Source organism: Mustela nigripes, chromosome X (genome assembly GCF_022355385.1).
Source record: "Mustela nigripes isolate SB6536 chromosome X, MUSNIG.SB6536, whole genome shotgun sequence".
Classification (NCBI taxonomy): domain Eukaryota; kingdom Metazoa; phylum Chordata; class Mammalia; order Carnivora; family Mustelidae; genus Mustela; species Mustela nigripes.
Window position 1 is genome coordinate 16,193,053 of NC_081575.1, and position 6,619 is coordinate 16,199,671.

Genomic DNA, 6,619 nt, shown 5'->3' on the forward strand with positions numbered 1-6,619 from the left:
TTCCTTCACTGCCAAGAATATACAGTTACGCAAGCTTAGGCAAGCTCAAATACCACTGGCCAATCAGAGTGTCCTTGGATGACATAATCATTTGTAATTTAGTTTTTATGGGTTCAATACGGTTTTATTTGGAGGTTTTGCTTCAAAGACGAGGAGCTCCTTTGGGTGTGTGTAAGCAGATTAAACCAGAATTGGTTTCTTAAACATGGAGTTGAGGTGTTTTATTTTTTTTTTTTTAAGATTTTATTTATTTATTTGACAGGCAGAGATCACAAGTAGGAAGAGAGGCAGGCAGAGAGAGAGAGAGAGAGGAGGAAGCAGGCTCCCTGCTGAGCAGAGAGCCTGATGCAGGGCTCGATCTCAGGACCACGGGACCACAGGGCCACAGGACCACGACCTGAGCCAAAGGCAGAGGCTTTAACCCAACTGAGCCACCCAGGCACCCTGAGTTGAGGTGTTTTAAATGTTGGATTTCATTTATTTCGTAAAGTTACTGATATAAATACATATCTCACCTCTGATTTTACTCCAAACGCCAACATTAAAAATGACTTTTGTAGCATTATATAAAGAACCTCCACATTTATATAATTCCTCCTAGGTTACAGATAGGAAAACTGAGGCTACAAGAGGCAGACTTACCCAGGGTCACACACAGACTTGCCAGAGATCAGGTTTTAACCCAGATCGGAATGCTTCTTGTCAACGCTCTTAACCCCTTCATCGCAGCAGAATGTACCCGCGTTCTGCAGTGGACCTTCGGAAAAATACTTAAAACTGGATTATAGGGCTGTCACTTTTGAAGTATGGAATCACATGGGCCAAAGTGAAGTCTAATTATATACAAGCTACATCTTAAGTAGCTGTTATAGCAAGATCTCCCTGCCATGGTTTTACTCATCCCAGTCATTAAAATCATCTGTGCCTCTGTGATGACATGTTCCCAGATGGGCCATGGCGTGCATGCTTACCTTAAAAACATTGTTTTTGGGTATATTAAGTTCTGTCTGCCTTCCAAGTTTGCCCATGAAGTGATTTGATAAGTAGATAAGCACCCTAGATGCTTAATGAAATTTTAGTCCTACCCTTTGGCATGGTCCTTCAAGGGTGTCCCCAAAGTCTAACTTGAAAAATAAAGAAGTATTTAAAAAAACATTTTGTAAACTTAAATATTTAAGTTTAAAAAATAGAAATATATTTTATGGAGCACCTACCAGATTCCTAGATAGAAGATCCCAGATTGGTGTGCCATTTATGAGAGAAGCCAAGGAGTTAAAGCACAAAGGCTTGGGTCATGGGGAGTGCAGGTGTTGGAAAGGAGCCCAGCAAGAAAGGGTGAAGACGGGAGGATAAGAGGAAGCTACTTAGGGTACGATGTGGGCTCTTCCTGACAACCCTTAAAATTTCCAGGAAAGTCACCAAATTTAGAAAATGCCGACTGTGTCAGGATTTCTTGTGGGAAATGGTGAGACTCATCTGGGTTTGATGCGGGACAGAACAAAAATGGCACTCACAAATGTCAGATAGCATAGAGGTGCTGATGTATGAGGATGTAAAAGCATTAAAATCCCCTGGAGTGCACTGACATATAAGCTGGGATCGGGGGTGACCCAAGCCAGTGTCTGGACTACATGACCATTAGATACTAGGGACTGCCCTTGAGTTTTTGTGATCAAGTTGACCAGTCTCAGTGGCCCATAGTCTTTCTTTCTTCCTCAGCTCTCAAATTCTTCATGATAATAAGTATCATGTCCCAAGTGCCTTCGATGGTGTCATCTCTTCACAAGCATGGCATTATTTCCTCTCTTCAGGCCGTGATCTGAAGGAAGCCTTGACAAATGCAGGATTTGAGCCCAGGGAAGTGAAGCAACTCACCCCAGTTTCCACAGCCCATGACTCCATGCATCTTCCTGTAAACCACATGGCCTCACACGCCCTGTTCCACAATCACCTTCTCTAGTCAAAAGCAATTCTTGACTTCTGCTTCTTTCCCCTTAACGCTATGCCCAAGACCGTCTCCCTATCTTGGTCAATGTTCCTTAGTGTGGTGAATAGAAAGCCTTGTGTGACAGTGTTGTAACCCCACAGGTGCTAAGAGTACAGGTGTTGTGGTTGCCACACAGAAGACAACAACAACCATCCTTAGCTCTGCCCATAGGCTCACTAAGTCATAGGCTCCTCTTGGTGTCCTTGAGGCCACTTCAGGCTCCTGGAGCATGAAAAATGCTCCCACCACTTAAAGAACAAAGCAAAGCCATTCATACATAGTGTTGACATCTAGCAGGAAATTCAGTAAATCTTCTTGACTAATGGATCATTTCATCATTTTTATTTTTCTATGGGTCATTGGGTAAAGGGGACAGAAACTGCGGAACCGTGTTTCTGTGGTTGATTCTGTAAGTTTGGGTGAGGAATGAGGGCAGGAGAGAGTCTGTGTCCAGGACCTTGAACAGATATTTCTGGCTAGGCCTGCCACACACTCGCTGTAGTCCAGCAACCTCATCATACAGATGGGTGAATTTTGAGGTCCAGGATGAAGTAAAGGATTTGCTCAAGTTCATACAGCTAATTGGTGGGACAAGGGATATCAGTTCCTTCTTCTGCAAAAACTACTCTAGACAATTCAAACTCTCTTCTCCACCATCAAATGCCTGCTAATATGATTCCTATTACTTATTTTTTTCCCCCAAAATGAGCTATGGGAAGAATGAAAGGAGAGGAACTCTGGGCAAAGGCTTCCAAAAGGAATAGCAATGCAATATGTCTGAACAGTCTAGAATTAAAGGCATGAACTCTAATGCCCTTGTAGGCCTTCATTTGCCATGTGTCTGGATTGTCAGCTGAGGAGAATGCACTTGAAGCTGTGTGGACTGCCCCACCCCATTTTAGCTACATCTTCCAGTCCCAGCCCCTATCTCAGGGTAATGGGAGAGCTAAGCAATATGCCCCATTTAGCTCAGAAGGTCCTTCTGAAAACCACCTGGGATCAAAAGTTGCTCACCTTTGTTAAGGCTGTGAGCAGTTAGTTCTCTCTGAGTCCCAATCCCAAGACTGTCGGTGTAGGTGCCTAGCAGATCACCTCTCTCCTGAAGTAGCTAACATGGGCTCTATCAGAACGGGAGGTCTTTGTAAACACTTGCCGACCCATGACCCTGAGTGGCGTGAGGCGAGGACATGAGGATACAGAATTGACCTGTGCCTGCCCTCACTGGCCTCCCAGTCAAGCAGGGGAAGCTTCCAGGCGACAGTTTCACACATCGGCCCACCATAAACCCTTAGCTATAACCCATCAGGCACCACGCTACATCCTGGGGATACAAGGATGGACAACACCAAATCCAGCCCTCGTCACCTCAGAGACAAACAGGAGAACAACGACAATAACAGTGTTTCCCTGCTGTGAAAGAGGTCTGCTTAGAAGCTGAGGAAATTCTGAAAAGAGGGATCCAAAGGGAGTGTTGGTCATCAAACCCTTGCGCCACTGAGAAAACCCTGGGAAACCACCAGCTGGATGTAGGCAGCAAAGGCCTCAAAATGAAAGGATGAACTTTGTCTTTGGCTGGTAGATCAGATTCTTTGTAGGCTACAGGGCCCCAAGCCAGTTTCTTAGAGCCTGGGGGCAGGACAAGGGCCTTCAAGGGGAAGGTTTTGCCTGAAGGACTTGCCCACACAATTGTGACCCAGACTGCAGATAGATTCGTCCTTCGGAGCCTCCTCCAATGTGCTGCTCCCGCCATGATCTCTAGCTGTGAAGGCCTTTACCAGAAAGAATCCTAAACCAATTCATTCCGATAGGTGAGTGCCCGGGAATGGCAGTGTCTCCCACACTTGCTTAAAGAGAAGAATCCCCTTGGGGATTCCTAACTGTACTGTTGATTCTTCTGCTGCGGGGGACTAGATGCCAGTGGAACCAACCACGTGATTGGAAGCTTGACCCTTTCAGTCCCACCCCACTGACGTCTCTGGACGGGAGAGGGGCTGGAAGTTGAATCGAGCACCAATGGCCAATGACTTAATCAGCTATGCCTACGTATGGAAGCCCCCATAAGAACCCCAAAGAAGAGGGTTTGGGGAGTTTCCAGGTTGGTGAACCAGAACACTTCCACATGTCACCATGCTGGGCCCCAAACTCCACGGGGACAGATGCTCCTTTGTTCGGGACCTCTCCTTACCTATCCTTTCACATCCTTTGCAAGAAGCTGGTAATCGAGGGAGTAAACTGGTTTCCTGAGTCCTGTGAGCTGCTTCAGCACATTAACTGAACCCAGGGAGGGGGGGGGGCGTGAGCACCTTTGATTTACAGTGGGTTAGCAAGAAGTACAGGCAACAACCTGTACTTGCGATTGGTATCTGAAGCGGAGGGCAGCCTTGTAAGACGGAGGACGGAGGCCTGACCCTGGGGGATCTGATGCTATCTCCAGGTGGATAGTGTTACCCTTAGAAAAAATAAACCGACCCATTATTTTACCAGCAAAAAGGGGTTTTATTCAAGAATAGGAGAGAACTGCAACCGCGGACAGGCAAGCTATGGCAAAACCATAGGCAAGCATAGAGGAGGAAGGACGGACGGTAGGGGAAAGGGGGCAGTTGTAAACAAGAAGCCCATTGGAGTAAACTGGGAGTTGGAAGTGTAGTGGCTTCCCATTGGCTGGGCTGTCGCTGGGGGAGGAGGAAGCAATCCTTCTACCCCCTGGGCTAGTAAAGTCCCACCTGCTAGTTCCTTCTCTTCATGTTGGTTCCGTCATAGACCACGAGGGTCGGGTGTCAAGAGCCGCCCCTGCCAACCCCCCTGACTCCATTTTAGTAAGGTTTCCCCTGTATTAAGTTTCACAATAATGTCAGAATTGAGATGAACTGTAGGATGGTATCAGAGAATTGTTTGGGTGGCATAGAAAAACCCACACCTTTAGAACTGTTCGGGCAGAATCTTACCTGGGAATTTTTATTCGGTAGGTTTGGGGAGGTTCTGGGAATGCTTCAGACAAGGGCTCCAGGTGATTCTTCCCTTTGGGCCAATTTGGGAAATCCTGATGTAAAGCACCACCCTAGGAATTTGCAGTGAGGGCTTGATTCCTAATGTGAACTGTCAAACACACATACCTAAGCAGCAGAGTGTAAAGGCTTTTCTTTTTTTTTTTTTTTAAAGATTTTGTTTACTTATTTGACGAAGAGAGAGATCACAAGTAGGCAGAGAGGCTGGAGGGGGTGGGGGGTGTGGAGAAGCAGACTTCCTGCTGAGCAGAGAGCCCAATGTGGGGCTCAATCCCAGGACCCTGGGATCATGACCTGAGCCAAAGGCAGTGGCTTAACCCACTGAGCCACCCAGGTGTCCCAAGGCTTTTAATCATAAAGCAGACATTACATTTGAAGAGCATCCTATCCTTACATTATCACAGATACTATGAATATCACCACACTAGAACCTCCTAAAAGCCTAGTCAACCAGGTAGGCCAAGGATTCTTGTGCCCCCCCCCCCCATTTTAGGGGCGTGGAAACCTGTCAGAGTGCAGCTTGTAATATAATTGGTGAAAAAACAAATACACACTAAATGATGCAAGAATAACACAAAGCGGGGTGCCTGGGTGGCTCAATGGGTTAAAGCCTCTGCCTGTGGCTCAGGTCATGATCTCAGGGTCCCGGGATCAAGCCCCACATCGATCGGGCTCTCTGCTGGGTGGGGAGCCTGCTTCCCTCTCTCTCTGCCTACCTGTGATCTCTCTCTCTGTCAAATAAATAAATAAAATCTTAAAAAAAAGAACAACACAAAGCAAGATGCCTACTTAGGCAAAAGAATACCTTGTAACCTGGGGTATAGGGCCTGAGGAGACCCGGAGCCCAAGGGTAGCCTGAGGCAAATAGGGATCCACAGCCTACTGATGGAGGAGATATTTCTGGCCTTTGGAGACTCAGTTCTTTTCTTTCTTTCTTTCTTTTTTAAAGATTTTATTTATTTATTTGACAGACAGAGATCACAAGTAGGCAGAGAGGCAGGCAGAGAGAGAGGAGGAACCTGGCTCCCTGCTGAGCAGAGAGCTGGATGTGGGGCTCTATCCCAGGACCCTGGGATCATGACTCCAACCAAAAGCAGAGGCTTTAACCCACCCAGGCGCCCCCAGAGACTTGGTTATTTTCTGTGTCACCATGAAATCTGTCTACAGTGGATTCTCATGTGAACTGTACCAGTTACATTTTCTACAACCACATATTATACCACAAGCCTGTCTGACCTGCAAGGGAAGTCCACGCTTTGAGTCTTTTGCAATCTCAATGCTCTGCTGTCTAACCAGTTTGTGTTTGCAAAATGGTATGTGGCTGGGCCAACATGAAGATGTTCCTGCTGAAGCCTGGCCTGGGCTCCTTTCCCGGCCTACTTAGGGCTCTGGATACCATGTAGCTGAAGGATTTCATGTCTGCCAATTATACGGATGCCTTTTCTGGATTAGACAGTGTGTGCTAGCAGCCAGGGGTCGCTTTGAGGAATTCATAGGTAGAAGAGAAAGGATGGTAGATCACACAAGTAGTGATTACCTAAGTCAGGAAGAACTGCAAAGCAGAATAAGCTGGAGTTAATAGTTCTCATGGAAGATCCTGGGAGGTTTGTTGGAGGAAGTAGCATTT